General features: G+C 40.6%; 1 protein-coding gene across 4 annotated transcripts in view; it reads right to left on the bottom strand.

Moving 5' to 3' along the window:
- Nucleotides 1–12,500, bottom strand: part of daam2 (dishevelled associated activator of morphogenesis 2) — a 108,956-nt gene that overhangs the window by 71,665 nt on the left and 24,791 nt on the right. The window lies entirely within an intron of this gene.

Raw genomic sequence — 12,500 nt, 5'->3', positions numbered from 1 at the left:
ACACCCATAAATCATACAAGATTCATTTTACACAATCTGGCCCAAAAACTGGACAATTTGTGAGATTGGAATGCAAATAATCATAGAAAATGAAGTGGACATGTCATGGTACTGGAGTTACAATTAAAAGTAATCGGTTTTGCAATTGATTGGCACAGATAGTCGATTGCTGGAACTATCGGGCAAAAATCCATAACGATAGTTTTTCCGGCTTCTGTCCTGCTGTCATTATCAAGAGTGGCCTCTAGAGGCAGACTACTGACAACGCATGCTCTCTGTGAGACTGCCCGGTGCATAAAGAGCAATATATTAATTATTTATTATTTATTTATTATTATATAATTAATTATTAAACATTTATTTTATTATATAATTATTACCGAATATAATATTTATTTCATTTAGCCCGTTTTCATGATTCAGTAACTTTTTTTGTTTTTGTATTAAAGTTCAGTACTATTTTACATGGAGTGTTTTACATGGAGTGTACTTATGCTATCTAGCTATTTGTATCAGTCAACCTCTAGTTAGCAATCTTAGAGTTAAATGAATTGCCCGTTCAACTCATTCCACTACCGGATACAAAGTAATAGCAGGAAACCCCCTGACCATGCGCGTTTTAACAAAAGGAATCAATCAGTGGGTCAATTAAATGCCTCTTCTAGACCAGACCACTCAATTTAATATTAATTTTAAACCTTCTTTATCTTTTGGCTTGTGTTTATCTTGAAAATGCTGAAAGAAGAAATACAATTTTATGGGATGTCAAATGCTTACATGCAAACATGGGTACACACCTAAGCCTAAAGCAAATTCACCTCCTGTTTGTGTGAGGGAGAAAACCAGAGAACACTGAGGAAACTTATACAAACACACTGAAAATGTGTATAACTCCACCAAGACAATAAGTTGAGCTCAGGCTTGAACCAGTGAGCAGTGATCTGCTTCTATGTCTATACATTATGTAGCTTTAGAAATATGCCGTTATGTTCAAAAGTGATACGACTTCTCCACTGCATTATCAACTACATCAGGCTCATTCACTTATTACCATGTTAGAGAAATCTCTGTTGTGTTTTTATTTTATTTAATTTTTTTATAGAATTAACCCCCTTAAAGTAATATGTTATACCAGACAATTCAGAAAACACACATAATTTGAGTGGTTCTAAGCCCCTTTAAATGCAATTTGCAGCAATTAAATACCTAGAGGAGTCCTTCACAGCTAGCAGTAGGTAAATGTGCCCTAATTAGTGGTAAAATGATGGCGTGACATCCACACTGAAATTTGTGAAGGGAAGGATAAAATCATGTGGATACTTTTGCATGCAGTGTGGTTACAGAGACATGTTAGTTGCATTGAATTACACTATTAAATCTCTGTGATATTGGCTGCACACACGCAGAACTCTCAAACAGGCCTTGAGGCAGAGCACGTCCACTATGCATGCTCCAAAGAGCAGTGTTGCAGAGAGAGAACACAGACAGATCGAGAAAACCGAAACTTTCAATTCTTATCCTGCTCACCTCATCCCCCAAGCCTGCTAGAAGTAGGTCAGTGGAGAAGAGGAGCAAGGAACGAAAAAAACAGTGTGCATCAGTGTTACACCCATTTATAACCTTAAAAAATACACCCTTTACTTGAAATGTATATATCTATTTTGCATCAGTTCATTGCTCACCACTTTTAAGCTCTGTGCAGTCATACATATTCACAAGCGTGAACAATTCTGGTCATGCCTTTCTCTATTCTGACTCTCCTAATTTCTTCCTTCTTCTTGATAACACACATATGTACACACCTCTCTCTTCTGTCCCAGATGAATCTCTTCCACACAACCTTGTTTTACCAAACCCATGAAGTGCGGCTCTCTGTATATATATCATATACAGCTGGTGCTAATGTAAATGTGCTACATCATTTCTGCACATGAAGCCAATCCTCACCTTCTGGCTCTAATCACTAGCATTCCCCCACTGTCAAGGCGAATCTTCTCTTTATTATTTCGCCCTAATGATCAAGTTCAGCCCCAGGGATGGAAGCAAAAAGGCATTCAAGAAATATATCAGGAAATGAAAAATCTCTGTGGTGGAAGAAAGCATGTCAGTCATTGATCGGCTTAGGAATCCCATTTCTAACATTCTACTACACATGAACATACAAGCATATGTGGTGTACTTCAATTAACCATTTCATTCCAAATGAAAGATGCTCCTTACTTGTCACGTGTATGTTACAGTACAGTGAAAGTTTTTCTTTGCATATCGCAGCAATGTTATGAAGCTGGGGTCATAGTGCAGGGTCAGCTATTGTACAGCACCCCTGGAGCACAGAGGGTTAAGGGCATTGATTAAGGGCCCAAGGCAATACTGGAACTTGATCCGCCAACCTTTCGATCAGTACCCCATAGCCATGACCACCGAGCCACCACTCCCTTATAGTTTACCTACATTTACCAAACTATAAATTAAAAGCTATTTTGATTTAATGCAACATTTATGACTATAAAGTTTAAAATTACCATTTGCCTATGCATAATGGTCTATTGTTGATATATTAATAAAATTTTACTGCTCCTTTTGTACATTTACCTCACAAAGAAGAACTGCAGAAAGTACTGTATGATTATAAACGAATACATCTCTATATATCTATCTATCTATATACATACAGAGTGTATATATATATATATATATATATATATATATATATATATATATATATATATATATATATATATATATATATATATATATATATATATACACACATACATACATACATACACACACACACGTACACACACAAATACACAGTTTGCATACAGCACTAGGCCCTAGCACTAAATCAACCCAGCAGTTGAATGCAGTGATGACTCAAACACCTCCTCCATGGCAGCATGACCAAACTGCTGCCTAACTTTCGCCTTACAGGTCCCAAAGAATACTTTATCTTCCTTCATCAGGATTCATCTTCATCCCACCCACAGCTCTCAGTCTGGGGTTCCACCCTCTACATAGTGCTTACAACATGAAAGCAGTTGGTCATTGCCTGTATGAGCTGAATTTAAATAAGAATGCAATTAGAAAACATGAAAATATTTGCTAAAATCTAAGAAAATATCCAGACGCAAATTAAATGAAAGGATGCACAGAATGCTGAAATCATTATTATAGTATGCTATACGAAAATAATTTAACCCAGCCATTAGGGGGGCACAAGCCAGTGTACTCTTAGTGCCGGTCCCAAGCCCGGGTAAATGGGGAGGGTTGCGTTAGGAAGGGCATCCAGCGTAAAACATGTGCCAAATCAAATATGCGGATCACAAATGAGAATTTCATACCGGATCGGTCGAGGCCCGGGTTAACAACGACCGCCACAGGTATCGTTAGCCGACAGGGTACCGGTGGAAATTGGGCTACTGTTGGCCGAAGGAGGAGAAGGAGAGGAGGAAGGCGTCTACAGAGACGGCAGGAAAAGGAGCAGTGTAGGAGAGTAGAGGTTCGGGTTGGTACTTTAAATGTTGGTACTATGACGGGTAAAGGGAGAGAGATAGCTGATATGATGGAGAGGAGAAAGGTAGATGTGTTGTGTGTTCAGGAGACCAAGTGGAAAGGGAGTAAGGCCAGGAACATTGGAGGTGGGTTTAAACTGTTTTATCATGGTGTGGATGGGAAGAGAAATGGTGTAGGGGTGATTCTGAAGGAAGAGTACAGTAAGAGTGTAGTGGAGGTGAAGAGAGTTTCTGATAGGGTGATGATCGTGAAGGTGGAAGTTGAAGGGATGATGATAAATGTCATCAGTGCCTATGCTCCACAAGTTGGCTGTGAGATGGAGGAGAAGGAAAGATTCTGGAGTGAATTAGATGAAGTGGTAGATGGTGTACCTAGGAAAGAACGATTGGTGATTGGGGCAGACTTTAATGGGCATGTAGGTGAAGGGAACAGAGGTGATGAGGAGGTGATGGGTAGGTATGGTTTTAAGGAGAGGAATGTGGAAGGGCAGATGGTGGTAGATTTTGCTAAAAGGATGGAAATGGCAGTGGTGAACACGTATTTTAAGAAGAAGGAGGATCATAGGGTGACATATAAGAGTGGAGGAAGGTGCACACAGGTGGATTATCTTCTGTGTAGGAGATGCAACCTGAAGGAGATTGGAGACTGTAAGGTGTTGGCGGGGGACAGTGTAGCTAGACAGCATCGAATGGTGGTCTGTAGGATGGTTTTGGAGGCGAAGAAGAAGAGGAGGAAAGTAAGGTTTGAAAGAAGAATAAGATGGTGGAAACTGAAGGAGGAAGAGTGTAGTGTGAGGTTCAGGGAAGAGGTCAGACAGGGGCTTGGTGGTGGTGAAGAGGTGCCGGATGATTGGGCAACTACCGCAGGAGTGATGAGGGAGGCAGCTAGAAAAGTACTTGGTGTGACATCTGGAAATAGAAAGCAAGACAAGGAGACGTGGTGGTGGAATGAGGAAGTGCAGGAGAGCATTAGGGGAAAGAGATTGGCAAAACAGAAGTGGGATCGACAGAGTGATGAGAAAAGTAGGCAGGAGTACAAGGAGATGCGGCAGCAGGTTAAAAGGGATGTGGCGAAAGCCAAGGAAAAGGCATATGAGGAACTGTATAAGAGGTTGGACACTAAGGAAGGAGAAAAGGATTTATACCGATTGGCCAAGCAGAGGGACCGAGCTGGGAAGGATGTACTGCAAGTTAGAGCAATAAAGGATGGAGAGGGAAATGTGTTGACTAGTGAGGAGAGTGTGTTGAGAAGATGGAGGGAGTATTTTGAGCAGCTGATGAATGAGGAAAATCAGAGAGAGAGAAGGTTGGAGGATGTGGAGTTGGTGAAGCAGGATGTAGATAGGATTAGTAAGGAGGAAGTGAGAGCAGCGATTAAGAGGATGAAGAATGGAAAGTCGGTTGGACCAGATGACATACCGGTAGAAGCGTGGAGATGTTTAGGAGAGATGGCAGTGGAGTTTTTAACCAGATTGTTTAACAGGATTCTGGAAGGGGAGAGGATGCCTGAGGAATGGAGAAGGAGTGTGCTGGTACCGATCTTTAAGCATAAGGGAGATGTGCAAACCTGCAGTAACTACAGGGGAATTAAGTTGATCAGTCACACCATTAAGTTATGGGAAAGAGTAGTGGAAGCCAGGCTGAGAGAAGAGGTGACCATCTGTGAGCAACAGTATGGTTTCATGCCGAGGAAGAGCACCACAGATGCCTTATTTGCTTTGAGGATGTTGATGGAGAAGTATAGAGAAGGACAGAAGGAGCTGCATTGTGTATTTGTGGATTTAGAGAAAGCGTACGACAGGGTGCCGAGAGAGGAGTTGTGGTATTGTATGAGGAAGTCAGGTGTGTCAGAGAAGTATTTGAGGGTGGTGCAGGACATGTATGAGGACAGTGTGACGGCAGTAAAGTGTGCAGTAGGTACGACAGACTGGTTCAGGGTGAAGGTTGGACTACATCAAGGATCGGCCCTGAGCCCTTTCCTGTTTGCAGTGGTGATGGACAGGTTGACGGACGAGGTCAGACAGGAGTCTCCCTGGACTATGATGTTTGCAGATGATATTGTGATTTGTGGTGAGAGTAGAGAGCAGGTTGAGAAGAGCCTGGAGAGGTGGAGATATGCGCTGGAGAGAAGGGGAATGAAAGTCAGTAGGAGTAAGACAGAGTACATGTGTGTGAATGAGAGGGAGGGCAGTGGAGTGATGCGGTTGCAGGGTGAAGAGGTGAAGAAGGTGGAGGAGTTCAGGTACCTGGGGTCAACAGTGCAAAGTAATGGAGAGTGTGTTAGGGAAGTAAAGAAAAGAGTGCAGGCAGGGTGGAGTGGGTGGAGAAGAGTGACAGGAGTGATTTGTGATAGAAGAGTATCTGCAAGAATGAAAGGGAAAGTTTATAGGACTGTGGTGAGACCTGCGATGTTGTATGGATTAGAGACAGTGGCATTGAGTAAAAGACAGGAGGTGGAGCTGGAGGTAGCAGAGCTGAAGATGTTGAGGTTTTCGTTGGGAGTGACGAGGATGGACAAGATTAGAAATGAGTTTATTAGAGGGACAGCACATGTAGGATGTTGTGGTGACAAGGTGAGGGAGGCGAGATTGAGATGGTTTGGACATGTGCAGAGAAGGGACGTGAATTATATTGGTAGAAAAATGCTGAAGATGGAGCCACCAGGTAGGAGGAAAAGAGGAAGGCCAAGGAGGAGGTTCATGGATGTGGTGAGGGAAGACATGCAGGTAGTTGGTGTAAAAGAGGCAGATATAGAGGACAGGGTGGTATGGAGACGGATGATCCGCTGTGGCGACCCCTAATGGGAGCAGCCGAAAGAAAAAGAAGAAGAAGAAGAAGAAGAAGATACGAAAATAATTTATAACAGTGTGATGTGATCTGATGGTTGTAGTTGGTTTTCCTTGGATAACATCTGAACTGAAAAACCTACAAACAGTTTTGCACAGAAGCCTTAATCAGCTGACAACTCAGCAAAGTGACTTCAAGGTAAAACTATACTGAATACAGAAATTGCTCTTTGTACTATGTAATCAAAAAGTGCAATTGTGAAACCGGGAACTTTTAAGCAACTTATGAATATGAGTATCAGTTTCATGTATAATCACACTATCCAGTGTCAACCAGATGAGAATGGGTTTCCTTTGTAGGAAACACTTTCACTGTTTCATTCCCTGGCTTGTATGTGATACATATATAAACATACATGGACAAAAGTTTATGGCTTTCTCCACATCCAATTCCACATCTAGCCCCCATTTGCTGTTATAATTTCATCCAGTCTTTTGGAACTATTTCCCATGAGATATTACAGTGTAATTTTGGCGATTTGTGTAAAGTCAGGTACTGATGTGAGGTGAGGAAGCCTCGGTCACAGTCAATTTCAATTCACTCCAAAGCTTAACAATAGGTTTAAAATCAGAGTTCTATAGCAGACCACTCAAGATCTTCCAGTCCAACCCGTATCTTCATAAATCTTGCTTTTTGCAGATGAACATAGTCATGCTGAAACATAAGGTGGTAGCCCAGTGGTTAAAGCATTGGACTTTGGATAGGAAGGTCACAGGTTCAAATCCCCCCACCACCAAGCTGCCACTGCTGGGTCCTTGAGCAAGGTCCTAAACCCTTCCCTGAATAAGGGCGTGTGCCAAATGCCGTAAATGTTTGGGTCTCATTTTTAAAGTAAAGTTAAGATTTATTGTTCCCACATTCAAAGACATCCTAAACAATTGTGTGCCTCCAACTTTATGGTAACAATTAGCGGAAGAACCACATATGGCTGGAAAAGTCGGGTGTCCCAATACTTTTGACCAAATACTGTATAGTGTGTATCTCTTTTTATCTGCCCAATATAAGCTATTACAGTCAATTTCATTTATAATCCTTTATGTAGAAGACAAAAAAACACAAAAAGGGTTTGTCCGGCTTTCTTGACTTAAGAAAAGATGTCAGAAAAATGTTCACATGGCCTAATTTGTGTATTTGTCTGAGAAAGAATGGATAGGACGAATACAAAAACACATGTGCGCCGCCTCGAACAGACAAACTCACGCACACTTACTCCTAATATAGAAACCAAAATAATAACTAAGTGTGTTAGCACAGTGGCCCACTGGATACCTTGTCAATTTCTCCCACCCACACACTCCTAACTCATTACTGAGTTCCAGTCTAAACTGATAAATGACTATCACTAACTGTAATAGAGAGCCTGGCATAATTTCATGCCGCATTTAAATGGGACACATACCACCATTACGCTTCTCATTTGAAAGCAAGCTTTGTTTGTTTTAGCTCAGCGTGTAGGCTTGTGTAACACGGGAATGCTTGTGTGGGATGACACAAAAGGCACAAAACTGAAAGGCATTCGGAGATGCCAGATCCAAAAAGTCACTAGACTCTACATGAGGACATGAGCACTTATGCTATACGTTCATGAACAAACTGTTGGAATCCTAAAATCTAAACATGCATTCTCCAATCTTAAAATCCCTTGTGTAATTTTATATACACACTCCACTACGGCTGCCTTTGGACAACTGTGCCTACGTGCACTAAAGACGATGAGCAAGATTGTTAGGAATGACAAACCCAGCCATCCTTCCTTTTTTTCCCCCCAGTCTGTCTCCTCACCCCCTTCAGCCCCTCTAAATGGTTTCCTCCTCTTCGCTTTATCAGATAAGATCTGGTCTGAAAAAGGAGGAAAAGCCTCAAATGGGAAACATTCCAATTTTTCACCATGAAACTCTGCACCAAAAAAGATCTTCTGGATCGGCCAACACTCTGGCAGGAATAAGAACTTGTATGTTGAAGCCATGGACACAAGAGCCAAGAGAATTACTTAATTTAATAGCGCATCAGAGACCTATTTTACATGTCTGCGGCAAGCATGCTATCTGCATATCAGAGGCTTTATGTCCCACATCTTCCTGCCACATTTCGTCTGTTCGCTCTAGGCTTCGTAGCTAACAAACAGCTTACTGGGCTTGTGGACTACATTAACTGTTTTTTTCTTTCTGGGAGCGTAAAATGTTTACGTAAAATCTAAATAAAGTGGGGATTCACAATATATCTTTGTTAAAAGCCATTTCATTTGCTCATTGTCTACTAAAAATTAATGCCATGTCCACATCTGCTGTGGAGACCAGAACTCAATTTCAGCCTGCATGCAATCCATAATGGAAAAAAAACGTAAATGTGTTTTCTTGATTTGTTTTAACACTACTCCTCGCTATAAAAACAAATCTTGCAATATCTGATTTCGATACAAGCTTATAGTCAATGAAAAAGTGATTAAATCTGAAACGCTAAAAATGAATGTTGAATATTGCTGTTCATAAATAGAAATAATGGCAATGGCAATACCTATTTATAAATCTCTCTAAAGCTAAATATTATGAAGACACACCCCCTGCATAGCTTTATATAAAAATTAACAGGCAGCATAAACTTCACGAAATTAAACTGAAATGCCCATTTCAAACTATAGTCACGGATTTTGACAGGAATTAGCTCCAGCTAGCTGTTTCAAAAAGCCAGACGAAGCACAAGGCCTCCGTTCAATGATTCCTCTAAAGCCATACCCCCAAGGACACCTGGGTAGTATTGTATAAGACTCGGCTGTGTAAATTAACAGCTAACATGATGCCTCCTGAGTTTCTCCTCCAAACAGATAATCTATCGAAGCGTCCAGATTGTGAGCAGACATGGCATTTATTGTCGAGTGTTTCCCGACTTATGAATTTCTGACCCAACCTTTAACACATAAGTGCTGGATAAAAAATAAGAATTAAATAAACATGCTTACAAGATTACAAACCCTCAAACAGAGATTCTGTTTAAAGTTGTGTGGGATGAGAGTAAAATTACAGCACTACAGTACTACTGACCCACTTTGAAGATGGCAAATACATCTGTTGCTGTGAGAACTTGCAAATAGAATGAGGCCAATATGAAATGGATGCTATTTATGCTAGCGTCTGGATTCCAGGAACCCCTAATGGAGCATTCCCATGTATTATAAAGGCTCTTGTGGAACCCGATAGCTCACCTCATCCTCCATAAGATCTGCTAGAATCTCAAACACGGGATAGGAAATTGTTTTCTTTTGTTTGTTTGTTTTTGCCCTGCATAATAGGAGGCACATTATGAGGTCTACAAAAATGATATAGCACAGGCATATGGCTAGCTGGAAGTGACATGCGGTTAGCCAAAGCATGCACTCCATATTGCTATTCTGTACTTTGTGTTTAACCAAACTGGCTATGAGCTTTAATCCTTAACAGCCTCCCAACCTTGAACAAAGATCAAGACCGTGTTTTCACTAAAAATAAACCCGAATCACTGACTCAGCAGCTGCTCAATTGTTGTAATTTTCAAAAGCGTCTCGGGTCTGTAGCACCGCATCGTCTCATCTTTCTAGTACTTCCAGGCGTATGTTATGTCAGCTCCCCCGGAGTGGTGACAGGTTGATACAAACCCACTCTTCTGGCTGGTCAAGAGGGATTTCCGCTACTTGCCTTAGTCAGACATCCCAGGCAAACGGTGGCCTTGGCATTTCAGCATCATATATTACTAAACTGTGTTGTGTTCCTATAAGGTAAAAGGTCAACAGTTGCCTGCTGAAGAACAGAGGTCTGCAAGGTTGCGCATAATGCTTGGAATGGGCGCATCAGGCGGTTACAGCATGCCTTGAAGACTACCTCTAGCTGAAACAGTTTTTAAAATAGTCTCAGCAAAACTCTTTTGTTGAACAGGTTCCACTGTATGATATAATGATAAGCTAATATATTATAAGCCTATGTCAGTGGCACAAGGAGTACCTTTTATTTCATACTTCGAGATTACATTAGCATTAATATAGAATATTTCAAACCTTATGCATTTCCATACCATACACAACATAGCCTATATTTACTTGACCAGTAGTCAATGAAGAATGGCAACGGATATTCTCCATTTATATTTATTCATTTTACTAGCTATTAAATAGTTACAATGTTTACATAAATTACACACTAATGGCTAATTATGATTAACTGGTTCGATAAAGTAGCTTCAGAAATATATAATACCACCTCAAACCATCTTTAAAAAGAGTGCTGATGGAGCTTGTGCTTTTATTGAGCATATGGAAGTGCATAAATCTGTAATATATGAGCTGCAAGATAAACAGCTGATGTGATCTGTCAGAGCTGGCTGATGTGACTTTGGGCGTTGATTGTCATTTATTAGTGTCCTCACATGCAGATCATTCAATCTGCCTGGTACAGCTTGTACTCTACTTTTTTTTAAAAAGTTTTTCTCAGAGAAAGAATCAGTGACTGGTGAAGTTTATATCAAGGTTTGAACCTCAGGATTGATCATGGCATTGGTGAGTGAGATTGGGGTGAAGTTTAAGCTCTGGATTTAGACCTAAGGCTTTGTTAGGGTCTTAAAAGAAGGAATCAAAGCAGCCAAAGTTTAAACTCTCAATTTAGGGCTTTGGAGGTTAGCACAATTTAGACTAGTTGAATTTGATTGGTCCCCCTGAGTACATTTAACAGCATTGAAAGAGTCAGTATTACCAATGGAATTTTAGTATTTATTAATTTTAGTATTCATTAATCTTAATCATTAATTAAAGTCCATATAAAAGTCCCATTGGACAGAGCCCTGTCCAACAAATTCCGTTAATTACATTTTATTGGTATAACGCTTTTAACAAGGGACATTGTCTCAAAGCAGCTTTACAGAAATAAAGTGGTTATTAATTTTTATAAAAGAATGTATAAGTTTGGTGTCAATTAGTTTGTTCCTATAATTGTAAGTTTATCCCTAATGAGTGAGCCCAGTGGTGACTGTGGCAAGGAAACTCCCTTGAGATGGCATGAGGAAAAAACTTGAGAGAAACCAGACTCGAAAGGATCCTCATCTGGGTGGCACCAAATGTCCAATCATTACAACTCCATCATTGTAGAGGTGTACTGATAAGTATTAGGTGCTTTAATGCAAAACTGGTCGTGCAACCTGTGATCCTAACTCTCCAAATCCATCCTTAAATGTCAGCAGCTTCTAAGTGTCAATTTATCAACTACCATATTCAAGGTCCTAGATCCTCAACTAGTCAAAATACATCAGAGTAGTTCATGAGAAAGTTCATGAGGTCTATAAGAAAATGGTAGTTCAGTGGATAAGATGTTGGACTTCTGATTGGAAGGTCATGGGTTCAAATACAAGCAAAACCAAGATACCACAACTCTATAACTCTGATAACTGCAAGTTGCTCTGGAAAAGGTAAATGTAAATAGTAAAGGGTCTGGCTCAAGAATGCAAAAAAGTGGCCGCGCTTGTTAGTGATGGGTTTTAGACTTATGACCCAAGTTCCAATAGGTAGCCCAAAAAACTAAAAAGTTTAACCAGGAAGCTACTGAACTATGTATAAAAAGTAGGTTGGTCTATCATGACATGCTTTATGTTTTAAGAGAGAAAATCCGAGACTAACAGAGTTTAATTGAAGGGTTAACCTTAAGAATCTGCATTGAGGTCATTGGGTCAAACATGGGTGAATTTTAAGCCCTGGGCTTAGGCTTTCAGGCTCACTGGTGAGGTCACAGAGGAAAGGATCAAGGCTGGTAGAGTGCTGACCCCGAGTTTATGCTATAGGCTCTTTGGTAGGGCCACTGGGGAGAGGATCAGAGGCTGGTGGAGTGAAGACTTGATCTCTGATATGGACTGAGTGGCAGGGGATAACAGAGAATATGAGGCTGAGGGAATTTAAATCAGAACTACACGGGTCCCAGAAGTACAGGCTGGCATTTAATGGCACAAATAATCCCATTCCCAGAGTCGTCACTATGCAATTCTCCCTGGTCAACTTAAATTCCTTAATTTCCATTTGGATAGATATGTTTCATTATTTTCCATAAACCGCTGACTGACCCACACTGCCCCAGTGACCAACAAGTGTAATCAGCAGCTCCCATGTGTCTGTTACAAACCAAATCATTC

The sequence above is a fragment of the Silurus aristotelis genome (assembly GCF_946808225.1).
Source record: "Silurus aristotelis genome assembly, chromosome: 6".
In the NCBI taxonomy this organism is placed as follows: domain Eukaryota; kingdom Metazoa; phylum Chordata; class Actinopteri; order Siluriformes; family Siluridae; genus Silurus; species Silurus aristotelis.
The sequence above is the reverse complement of the archived record's forward strand: the minus strand, read 5'-3'. Positions and strand labels throughout refer to the sequence as shown.